This window comes from Rhipicephalus microplus, chromosome 4 (genome assembly GCF_043290135.1).
Source record: "Rhipicephalus microplus isolate Deutch F79 chromosome 4, USDA_Rmic, whole genome shotgun sequence".
Taxonomy (NCBI): Eukaryota; Metazoa; Arthropoda; class Arachnida; order Ixodida; family Ixodidae; genus Rhipicephalus; species Rhipicephalus microplus.
The window spans coordinates 22,795,400-22,808,550 of record NC_134703.1 but is presented as its reverse complement, the minus strand read 5'-3'; the positions used below and the strand labels follow the sequence as shown (position 1 = coordinate 22,808,550).

The 13,151-nt window shown below is 45.3% G+C and overlaps 1 protein-coding gene across 4 annotated transcripts in view; it reads left to right on the top strand.

Annotated features, from left to right (window-relative positions):
- LOC119171724 (synaptic vesicle glycoprotein 2C-like) overlaps positions 1-13,151 on the top strand; it is a 224,214-nt gene that overhangs the window by 136,814 nt on the left and 74,249 nt on the right. The gene's annotated exons all lie outside the window — the stretch shown is intronic.

The window sequence follows — 13,151 nt, the reverse complement described above, 5'->3', positions numbered from 1 at the left end:
GCGTATACTCCAGTGGCTGCGAAGGAAGGAGCCGTCGTTAGAGGGACGCAGCATGCGCAATCGATGCCCTCGACCTGCGTTGATGAAGACAGACGGGACCGCGAGCTCCTTTTCCCCGCTTTACGGCGACTCCGCGTGACATTGACGAACGTCCTTATACCAGCGTGGGTGCGCGCGCCGTTCCCGAATTCCTGGCATACGGCGTGCCTGGCTGTCTTTAATAAAGGCCCGGTCATTCCATTATGCCTGCAAGATGGCGTGACTATAGCGAGAGCGGCGCAAGCTAACCGCCTATTCTTTTTATGTCGCGAAAACCATGCAGCTAAACAAATGAAACGTCCTTAATTTTAGTTGAGCGCTGGAAACGATCACCGCGCTAGTATAAAGCGAGTCCTCCGTGCTTCCGTGGGCTTGATTGACGGGGAATTCCTAGTACAGACAGATAAATTACGAAGTCCTCGTTCTTTTTTTTTTTTTGCTGTGGTTGTTTGATTGTTTGTTTGTTTTGTTCTCGTCAGCTTACGATTAGTGCTTCCTAACGACCATGCATTCAGGACCGTTACGCCGTTACACGATTAACCAAATCGTTAACTGCAGTTGCAACGCATCGCGCTTTACGAGACATTCGAGTTGATCGTTTGTGTTCACGCAATGGTCGACATCGTTAGTATAGTTAACTATAGAGACCGTTCTGACCACGCTCATTGAGAGGCACCTCAACAGGCCCCACTGCACACTTTCAATACAGAAAGGTATGGGTAACGTGTGATCGGGGAAAGGAATCTTGAAATTGGTTCATTACTAGACAAGTTAGTAGAAGTTAAAACTATCGTATAACAACCTCATCTGGGAACTGAAATTCACAGCCGTAAGGGGCGCTGTGCCTCGGCTAGAGTCCGCTATCGGCGTACGTCACTGCGTGTTTAGAACTAACTTCACCATCCGTAAAGTGACTTTGTGCGAGAACTCAATGTACCTCCCCGAGCATCTTAGACAAAGTTGACCAGACGTCCATTTATTCATCTTTTCGTCCATTCGTCTGTTCACTCCATGAGTTTTGAAGGCGCAGTATTGCCTATATATTTTCCGTAAGACTAGTGGGCGCCGCCATCTTGCATTGTTGAGCTAGAATTTCCATGTTCCGTTGTATATCGCAACGTCAATGAATAAGGTCACGAAACATCGTATGCACCAACCCGGTCGTTTCCATGCATGTTCATCTTCCGAAACATTGTTCGTTTCGTTGTTAAATAGACAAAACCAAAATGTTAACAGCCCAAGATTACGGTACTCAAACCCACCTATGAAATAGTCTGTATGTAATTACTCCAAGGGGTAATATAGGGGGAGAGACTACAGATTTCACAAGCGGGATTCTAACTTTTTTTGTGCGTGCGGTAAGGTGAGTAAGAAACTGACCCTCAAGGGAAATTGGAACAGATAACTGGGCTGGGATTTAATCAAAATCTATTTCAGCCTACTTTTGCGTTACGGTATAAACCCGCATTTTCTCATTCTATATTATCGTCATATCATGTTCATTCTTTCTTTTGCCTCCTTCCACTTCCTGTATGTAGGATAGCAAGTCACGTGCAGTCTCGTTAATCTTACTGCCTTTACTTTGCCTCTCTTTCTCTCTCTCTTTCTCCATTCTTTAAGCAATAATAAGGCTTTGCTTATTTTTCATATTCACTGTGCAAAGTAGGCGACCATGTAAAAGTTGTTTAATTTAGCCAAAATTTTTGTAGCTCTCTTCACATTACGGGGCAGTATGCAAAACACTTAAGCTAGTTGTGCTGTTTTCATAGAGCGCCTCTAGTTGAAATGTTTCGTTGTCGCGGGTTGTTGTTGTTGTTTTAGTTGAGCATAACAGATGCAACATTTGTTCTTGAAGAACGTCGAACCAGTAGAACATACGTGTCATGAGTAAACATGGCGCAATTTTCGAACACATTTCAAAACGTTCAAATGATACATTACTAATGCTGCATAACAAAAATTTTCGGGTTATTACGTCGCAAAACTGAGATTTGATTATGAGAGACACTGTTATGAAGGCCTCCGAAAATTTCGACCTCCTGCAGGGTTATTCAACGGCCACCTTAATATCGACACATGCGCCTCTGGCACTTCGACTCCATGGAAATGTATGCACCGTGACCGGGAATCGACCCCACGACATTTGGGTCAGCAGTGAACGTCCACAACTACTAACCACTACGACGCTCTATTGACGCAGCAACTTAAATATAGCTACTGTTATTTTCGTCTAAGGCATCTGGATCGAAAAAGGCCCCTGTGTTCTGCCCGATTTGCTCGAAAAAGTCGCCTTCTTTATGCCCTAAAGAACACGCTGAGCGAGGAAAGCGCATCCGCCCATGTAGCTGGCATCCGCAATTTTGAAGATTGCGAGCGAAATCATGGTGGGGCTATTACGTTCCGAGTTTGCACGCCCATTTTTACGCATCGCTGTCGAACTCTGGTATATACGCTCGCATGCCGGAATCGGCGTTTTCATAATAAGTGGCCGGATGATTGCGAAAGTCTGGCCTATAGCATTACGCCAGGTTCGGTTCTATAGAGGGTGATTCCCGCACAACTTATTGGAGAATACGGTTCTCTGAATAATATAAATCGGCGTTCACTGGAGAAGCAAAAGGAAGGGGCACATACCACGCTGACCTTGCATCAGAACAGGAAATTGAATAACGCATTGTGGATAGCCAGTGTGGGAATAATAATAATAATAATAATAATAATAATAATAATAATTAGGCACAGCCGTGAGCGTTCTGAAATCCGCCTTCCTTTACTGCGTTTCTGCGAGTGCTAGACTATTTCACCACCCGAACTTCGTAACCCTATGGACAGTCCTTATCTCACACAAACCACGGAAAGGTGTTTGTGTTTATGCAAGTAGTGTATGTGTATGTGAAGCTTCTCGACTTCCTTCGGCCGTGTAATTCCCATATCAGGGTGACGTGGCAAATGTTATGCGCTTTGTTCAAACAGGGTGAACACTGGAAGTGCCTCAGACAGGCTGGTCAACGTTTCGATAGGAGGACCTACCTTTCCCAAAGGCGCCTTTGAGAAAGATAGGTCCTCCTATCGTGCTCGTGATTGTGTGTACCTTCTCATCTCTCTGCGACCTCTTTTCTCCCCTTTATCCCTTCCCCAGTGCAGGGTAGCAAACCGGATGTGCGTCTGGTTAACCTCCCTGCCCTTCCTTGCCCCTTTATCTCTCTTTCTCTCTTGCTCGTATTCCTCTCATCTTCTCCCTGGCCAGTGCTGATAAATTAGCCTCCGACCGACTTTGCCGATCAAAACGGAGCAAGTATGTGCTCCACTGTCCACAACCGCCAACGTACACTCACAGTGCGCTATATGCGTTAAAGTTCGCTGCAACGTGAACGAGCGCGTTAAGAGAGCATTCTGCACAACCCGTGCGTGCCGGCAACACCTCATCGGTTATGCGCGCCTGAACGAGACGCGTTGCCCCTCCACGAGCACGCGCCAGCCGAACGTACAGGTCCCTGTTCGCAGAGTTCAGAGGCGGCGGGCTCCTTCGAGCGAGACCGACAGCTCCTCGAGAGACAAAACCATCGCTGGAGCCTCGCACTTATGAGAATTCTGGCGGCTCCCTTTTTCGCGAAGACGGCAGCTGTGCACGACGGCCCGAATGATACGCGCGCTGGCGCTCGCGTTATATTGGACGTCTAGACAGTGACATAATTCATTTTGAGAGAGTCTGGGGGGTTTGCTTGTACGCCGGGACATTCTCTTCTCTCGACTCCGTTGCTCCAGAGCTGCTTGGATCTTCGATCTCTCTCCCCTCTCTTCCACACTCCTCCTTGGAAATGCGCCGTACTCCGTTATTGGCGTCGAAGATTACTCTGCCCCTTCGTTTCCTCTCCGATTAAATGTAAAAACGCGCTCGGTACGTGGATAGGCAATCACGCGCACCGTATTTCCTAGCTGTTAATGAACAAGTAGCAACATATACTTGAATTACACTCCGGAAGGGAGTGTTCATTAGTGTGCGACGCTAAGTACAGCGACCTCTCGTTACTGGTGGAACATGTGTTAGAAACTTTGCACCAGAGAGATAGAGGAAGAGATAGAGAGAAAGAGCTAGAGATAGATAGAGAGAAAGAGAAACGAGAAAAAAGAAAGGCAGGGAAGTTACCTAGATGCTAGGATCTGGTATGCCTCCCTGCCCTGGGGTTGGGGAATAGGGGGTTGAAAGAGAGAGAGAGGTGAAAAATAAGATAAAAAAAAACACGGACACACCACACGCACACAAAATCAACCCACTCAGAGTCGGTCACACAGGCCAGTAGTTCGCAAGAAGCCCTGTAGCGCTTGCACGGCCTTCTTTTGTGATGATGAGTATAGACGATGGCGTAATATACTTTCCTCTGACAGCGGCTGGTCATCTAACTTGTTGAGTGTACTATAAAGATGTTGTCTTTGTATTTTACATCCCGGGCAGTCGCACAGGGCTATCGAATCGTCCGCTTAGGGATGGCTGACACCGCCACCTGCGTAAACTGCGGAGATGAAGAGACGATACCTTATGCCAGGTTCGTGTGGCAGCAAGCAGCAAACACGGGAAGTTACGATGGCGCAGGGAAACACTTCGAATCATCTTAACACTACTGAAATGAAAAGAAAACACAGCCTGGAGGCCAGAGGGAATTGCACTAAGATGTAATGATAGCAATTCTAGCAAAACGAGCCTTTACATTAAGATGAGCCGATGTGGGTTAAATGAAGAAAAAAAAATATCCGCGCACTTGGATTCCAGTGTCTTTTTAAGAAACATAAGCTGTATAAATTAATGCACCCCTCATAATCTGGTGCTAAATTTGTCCGCAAAACCCAAGAATCCTTTTTTTCCTTTGTTTAAGGGCCAAGACAGGAAGAGAGCGAGAAACGCCGATGAGTAAGTTATCATCATAAAGCGGAGGTGTCCTGACCAATCGTCTTCTCTTGCGGTCAGTGAATATAGGGAGCGACGACAGGACGCTAAATTGTGTATCAAGGCGCCTCTGGAACCAAATGCTCTTGCTGCACCGCATCAGAATTCTGAATTCACAGTTTATATATTTCTTCCAATCACGGAAATATTACTCCATGGCCAAATTTCAGTCCGGCCACAGCCGCGACAAACGAAATTGCCTGAATATTCAGCTACAATGCAAACCGTAACGAGTCTAGCAATATTGCTGCGACAGAAATTTATACGTATACAGCAACATATATCTAATTCAGCAAACTTAACGCTCTCTGGACACCTGCAGGCTTCAACAACGACAATCATGTGCTACAGTGACTCTCTGCAAAACGGAGACGCCAGCTGACGTTGTGTCTCACTGCAAGTCCGTGTCGTGTTAGCCAATATCATGTTACCTATCTATAACCAAACCTAACTAGCCCTGCCGTGTATGCGTATCGCTAAATGGTAGGATGATGGAACGTTATTTAGTGTTCTGAGAAACGCGACTAGCACGCAGTGAGCTTCTCCCACTTTGGGACGGGCAGGCTAAGCCTGACGGCCACATCGTGGGCTTTTTGGACGGCCCAAAGCTTTTTGCGCAATGTACAAACTTGTTTTTTTTTTACGCGCAATACACCATCTAAACTCATCCTACACCCTCTTCACTTTTTCCACACTGAGGCACTAGAAAGAAACGCCGCCCTAACTACTAACCAGCGACAAGGGTGAACCCACGTGCAATAATAAATAAGGAGTTTGTTATACATGTCTTCGTGCTCAGGCATCGAACGTAAATGAAGAGATCGTGCTGGTTTGATTCAGTTCCCATTTCGCGTTTTCACCATCACGCGAAAAGCACGCTTTCTTCATGCTACGCTTTACCGCTCCATCGAGAGTGGTGAGCCAACATTGGACGCTCCCTTCATTTGAAATTCAAACAACGCGTGCTCCGGTCTCCGCAAATCCACAACCAGACGGGCGTGCGTCCATTAAAGCGATTTCTTTGACCCGGCCTGGCTGGCTGCCAGTTCCTTTCACGAGGCTTAACAGAAATACCAGAATGGGAAAGCAGAAGAGAGCAGCCATGGGAGTGGCAACAAGAAGAGAGAGAGAGTGGCCGCTTCGCGAGCGTCATAATGCGACTGAAAGCGAGCGAACAAATCGATGGCCCGAAAGACGAGACGGAAACGGTTGCTCTGTTCCCTGCCTCCGGGCAGCCGCGCCACGTGTCCGGTATACGTTAATATGAGCTTCGAGCGCAGAGTGTAGTTGGAAGCAAAATGATTTCTCATTCGGAAGGCTTATCTGAACGCAGTGCACATCGTACGCCAACGAACATATCACCAGCATTTGTACATGTGTGAGTTAACAGGAACAAATAAGTATGCTACAAAACAAAGATAAATGAGGAGGATGAGGGATAAGATAATTAAGAGAGGGTCATATTGATGACGATGATGATTTGGGTGTTTTTTGGTGTTGCTGTGCAGATCTGACCAAAGATCGAGAAATTGATTGATTGATTGATTGATTGATTGATTGATTGATTGATTGATTGATTGATTGATTGATTGATTGATTGATTGATTGAGCAAATGAGTGAGTGAGTGAGCGAGTGAAGTCGGTCAGTTGTTTGGGGTCAGTCTGTCAGTGAGTGAATAAACGGGCGTCATTTGAAATTCGAATCAGGTTAAGCAACCGTGTACGCGCAGGGTCGGTATAAGACGCACAACGCGCTAATATCCGAATGAATTAATAAAGAACAGAATTCGAGTACACTTGCTCGTCAGTGAAAAGATACAGTGCAGTATTATGTGAAGTTGCAGTGGCCAAAGGAAGACATGTACGCACACAATACACAGCGTTCCGACACGCACGTTCCTAGTACCCCAGCGTCCTTGCTTTTCAGAGCGAAAGTATCGTCACGTTGCTCGCGTTCTTCATACGATGGTAGAGGTGACTTCGAAATATTTCTTCAATAGAAAAAAAAGCGCGAAGGACACCTATGCATGGTGAATATAAAGCCCACATTTGCAACGAGGTCTGCAGATACAAGTTAGCGAAGAAGATATGGCCGTCTGTTAGCATGCATGTGAAAAGGATGTAGTTGCCAGGAATGAGAAGTTAAGGCTGGATCCTACAGCCCGACATGGGAAAATGTCACCAGAAAATTACTCTACATTAATGTAGGACACATCGTGGAAAAAATCAAACGCAAAAACTGACGTCGGTAATCGCCACCAGTCATGAGGATTGTCGTATACAGTTCATTTACATACACATAAAATCAAATCAAATCAAATTTCCACCATGTACAATCTTACAGATGGAGGACAAGGACAACGAAAAAAAAACTGCAGAGAGGTGGCCTTACTATAAGCCCGTGGCCCAAAGTAATCTATGGCATGTGGGCAACAGCAAATAGAAACAGTTCATAAACGAAAACATGAAAACATATTATTAGTGCATAATAAGAGCAATAAACAATAGCCTCCAAAAAAGCATATATGAGTACAACGCCAGGATGAATAAAATAAGCTTTCTTATACAAACATAAATCTAAGTGCAGCTGAGGAACAACAAAACAAATCAAAATCGATTAACAGAAAAAGGTTTTAAAATGATGGTAAACATTATTGTAAACGCTCTACGCCAGTATTCAAACGGGGTGTGACAACTTTTGAATGCTTTTATGTCTCGTTTTATAGTAGTGTTAATTTGTTTCCAAATGTGCTAGGGTGTATAAATTATGTATGTTATGTCTTACTTCATATTCATATCTGTAACTCGGTGGATAACAGTATAATTAGTAAGCGGTTATAATACCAGCTTTATGAAAGAAGCCTGTAGTTGTAGCATTATATCCAGCATTACAAACATTTCGTACATATCGTTTCTGCATAACGTAAACTTTTTGTACAGTAGAGAAGGAAGTCATACCCCAGACAAATTGACACTGGTTAAGATGTGAATAGAAAAGAGAATAGTAAACTAGGATTTTAAGGTTTGCAGAGAGAATTTATTTGAGCCGACCGACTATTCCCGTTAATCGAGATAATTTTGGCAGCACTGAGTTTACACGAGCTTCCCAAGACATGTGCGCGCCAAATACAACGCCAAGGCATTTAAAGTGGTGGACAATATCAACTGGGCGGGAATGCAAAAATACGTCTGTATGAGGAGGGATTGGCTTATTGTTGGCTCGAAGTATAAGCGCTTTTGTTTTATTTTCATTATACTTCATGGATTTCAATGAAGACCGCTGTGACAGTTTAATTAAGGTGTCACTACAACTTGAGATGAGGTGGTCGATGCTGTTTCCAGAAAAAAAATATTTGGGTTTCGTCTGTATATATGATAAACACGACATTGTTGTTAATGTTAACGATGTCACTAATGTAAAGGTTGAAGAGCAAAGGTCCAAGAATTCTGCCCTGTGGAACACCGCAAAGCAGTGGGAAAATTTGAGATCCCGAGTTATTTATTTGGACAACTTGTCGCCGACGTGAGAGGTATGACCGCAGTAAAGTTAACCCACAACCGCGAACACCACAAATATCAAACTTGCTTAACAAGACCTCACGATTCACCAAGTCAAAAGACTTGGAAAATCTACAAATAAACCAATTACAATTTTTTTTCTTTAAAATTTCTGTAAAATATATAATTTTTGTTTATGTCTGGCGAGTAGCCTCTTTTCAGTTGTCGGTTTAACGCGGCTCAGCAAGCAGACGCAAAGTATGTTTGGTACAGGCCTGTATTTTTTTCGTCCTACTTCTAGACAGCACAAGCAACCATTTCAAACTCATAAGCAGAACCTTATTACATGAAGTATTCTGCCATAATTCATAGTGAGAGTGAGCCAAAATAAATAAAAGTTGATAGGCTTCTTGACTGAATAATCCTAAGATGCCCACCTAATGAAGAAAATTTAATAAAATCAATTTCTTCGATACTCGTTGTGCTCAGTCGAGGTGAAGCAGCTTACACCTTTTTTTTCTGGTGTCCCTCTGTTTCTTCCCTGCATTACCTTGCTGAACGCCGTAAGCTTGAGGCTAACTCAGACTGGCCATTTTCGGGCAGTATGCGAGCAAAACTTAATTACCTTCGAGAGTATTTACGCACTGCCTATGCCATCCTGAATTGCCGCGCGAATGCAAGATGTCAGCTTTTCCTTTGACGTGCAAAGCGCTTGGCGGGTCACAAAGGAAGTCTATGCCTCGCACGCGTTCCTGCTTTGGCGCGCAGAGTACACAATTGAACTGAACGGCCAGTTTCGCCCACTGGCATCGGCAGCCCGTGATTGACCGCGGCTCTCTTTTCCCGGCGGTATAGTCGCCGTCGGGCACGAAATCGAAATCGATCACCAGGCCCCCACCGATAACGACCTCCCGGGAAAAGGACATGACTTATCGCTTACGGCTTCCTTCATTATACGCTGTGTGACGTATTGAGCACCGACTCAAGGTTGCCTTCCGGCGTGTTGTTAATGTCTCTTTTTTGTTTTTATTTTCTTTCTTCTCCGAAATCCAGGTGGCTTCTGATCTCAGTCACTCCACCGAATCTCTTTCTGTTCACAGTCCTCTGAGTTCGGCTTCAACGAACAACGAAGAAACACTGTGTGTTCGTTTCAGTTTGTTTATTCGAGATTGTACTGCAAGCTGGTGATTAAGGCGCGTCGTTTCGCTGTTACTTCTTTCACCTGTGCCCAGCTCGTCAGGGCCGGTGGCGGAGCAGTGGTTAAGGTGCTCGGTTGCTGACCTGAAGGTCGCGGGTTCCATACCAGCGGTCGCATTTCAGTGGAGGCGAAATGGCAGAGGCACGTGCACTGTGTGATGTAGTTGCACGTTAAAGAACACTAGATGGTCAAAATTTCCGGAGTCCTCCACTATGGCATCTCTCATAATTATATCGCGATTTCATGAAGTAAATTCCACACAGCATTAATAAAATGTGCGCTGCTCCACACTCTAGAGAAAAAGATCAAAATCACGGCATACCCATGGAGTGAATGAAGATGAGTGGGGTGAAGCGTCCGTATGTCTGCCTATGGATATGCTGTGCTGGGTACGCCGGAAAGATGGACTGACTAGACCATAAAAAGCTTCGCCCCTAAAACAAACAAACAAGAAAAAACGTCAGGCCTGCGTGGAGCGCGCAGCACAGTAACAGCGAAAGCTAGAATGGCGACCTTTCAGAGCCTTTTCTAAATGCTCTTTCGGTGAGTGCTGCAAGCACACTGCTGAGCATTCACCACGCTATCCTTCGTCATTCTTTGGAAGAGCGTGGTATCCGCTGCACACTTGTTGGGAATGTTGTGCAATTTTTATGCAGTGGCTGACGACGATGAAGAATCACGCCTGAAGTGGGTATGCGCCACAGTAGTAGGTGATAACAAAATTTTGTAATGGGTTGGAGCATTGTACAACCCACACTTCGCGCGATTCGCATTGTGTAACGCCTGGCTGTTCCTTTGATGTTCTAAAACACTTTATTACTCATGTGAGCGCGATTCCTTTCCCGAAATCGAGCCTGCCTGAAGCCAGATTTCAATTGATTCCCAATCCCTGGAGTGACTCAAATGTTTCTTTAAAACTGACGTGAATCAGTGCTACAATACTGGGCTGGCATGCAGCGAACCCGGGTTCGATTCCGATTGTGTCATTGGTGTTTTGTTATTTACTTGTTTTTTTTTTTCGATACTAGTTAAGGACACCGACAGCTGCGGCGGAAAACTAAGGCGCCGCGCGTGACCCGTGTTCTGATCTTGTAACAGCTGTCGCTGTAAAAGGAAAAAAAGTGCCTGTTACTCTGTGGGGTGAGTCTTGATTTGCCAAATCTATAGCTACTGAAGCTACTGGCTAGCTTTCTGCTCGAAAGAGGGAGATATACACCTTCGTTACGTGAGAATCGATTTTCCACGTTCAGGCAGTGTCTGATGAGCACCGTCGTGCACCCGCGACTTTCCGATGATATAAGAATCTCCAAAACACAGGTGATGTGACATACGCCACAGTTTGCGACGTCACATGTTGACGTCATCACATGATAGCATCACTTGATCAGCATTATTACTGCCCCGCCGCGGTGGTCTAGTGGCAAAGGTACTCGGCTGCTGACCCGTAGGTCGCGGATTCGAATCCCGACTGCGGCGGATGAATTTCCGATGGAGGCGGAAATGTTGTAGGCCCGTGTGCTCAGATTTGGGTGCACGTTAAAGGACTTCAAGTGGTCGAAATTTCCGGAGCCCTGCACTACGGCGTCTCTCATAATCATATGGTGGTTTTGGGACGTTAAACCCCACATATCAATCAATTATCAATCAGCACCATTACTAACCCAAATAATGATTTCACTTCCAAGGAAACTCTCGATATATGCGCCCGCGTATTCGCTGGCACCCGAAACAGAGCACCGCAGGAAGAGGCAAGATAATTCGCCAACATGCGTACTATCTGTGCCTACCCAGCCGAAAACGAAGCGGCTATATAGTGACGATAAAAACTAGAAAGGCAGGCACCGCAGGAGGGAGGCAGACTCACTTTGTAGCTTTTAGGCAAAACACATTGAGTTGTGTATAGAGTGATCGTTTAGTTTAGAAGAACCTTTAAAAGCGCTTTCCGCTCAGTTTCCACCTGCTGAGTTCATTTTGCGGAGACGGCACCCTCTTTTTTTTAAATGTAAAATCACTCGTGTAGGGAGCACTTTTGACAAAAACGACAGCACCAGGCATTAATTAAATGTTTTTTTTCTCGGAATAGCTGAAACCCCCCCCCCCCAAAAAAAAGAACTGTGTAGCACAACCAGGTGCACAGGAAGCTCGAGTACGAGCGGTAATTAGCCTCTTTTGTCCGACACGAGCATTGGTATAAAGAAGCGACGAGTAAGATGTCCTCGAGTGTTTTTGCAATGACACGGTCACAGCCATCTCTAGCATCCACAAAGTTCCAATCTTAGTATTTCTCCTACCTTCACAGGTATTTTAATTGTTCTTTTACTTTACCCAATACCGACTTGAGTATTAGTTTATAACACAGGATGAAAAGTATTTTGTTTCCGCTGTGACCACGTTTTGAACACTTCATTATGAGAGCTAATGATATATGAAAAGATGCAAAGACAACTTGGACTCTATTCCATCAGTATATATGCCATCAGTATACAGCGAGTGGCTTTAGCAAGCGATCCTTTGATCTTTTTCAACCCTGTTTCTACCTTATAGCATTTCGCTGTCTTCGTCAGCAAATGTTTTAAAAGACAACTTCGACTGCCTGCATTTGGTAGCTGCGGAGCGGTCACATCGGCAATCTTGACTGTGAGAATACGTTGAGAAAGCGTCATTCTGCTAACTCGACAGCAAACAAGCAAATTTGAGCTCCTCGCGCACACACCATTCCCAATCCAACCCAAGGAATTGGGGGCGTACCTGTGCCCAAATATTCTCACCGGCGTTTTAATCTCAAAGCCATCAGCTCAAAGGCACTGATGTCTCTGTATCACCGAATACCTTCGTTTCATCTTATCGAATCTACATTAGGAGCGCTCGTGAAAGCTGCGCTGAAGTGTACTACAATATTCTAGTACCACGGGCTAGTGCACTCTTGGCTACGCCTCCCATCACCGTGTCGTTCCCTACTTTCGTTGTAGTTCTGCAATCACGGTTCTGGTACGTATTATGCAATTATATAAGCTATTCGTGTCTTATGAAATGTTCCAAGATAGTGGGCTTTTACTCAAAGCGATGGATATTAGAGATGCAGCGGCCGCTTGGTACCTTCTGTCCAGGAATGATACAGGCGCACTTCCAGTTTTCGGTGGCGTATCCTCTTTTTGATGCATATCTCTCTGAATAGTCTGGCTGTTTTCTGCCTTTTGGGGTCAAGCTCCTTAGGGTGTTGACTTGTCCGCCATTATCCGTCGTAGCCACCCCTAGTACTCGGAGTGCTCACTAGATGGTGCTGCAGCACTCGCTCCAACCCACAGGTTGTGTCGCTTGAGTGGTGGTAGAGGTCGGACGTGTTTTTGGAGAGCTCCGGAATGACAGCTACAGATAAGCGTTTTTGCATGTTTCCAGCTTGCCTCTGTATGTAGCGTTATGAGAACGTAAGGCGCTAGCGTAAAGCTTGATTAGGTCTAGTACGGTGTACGTTTT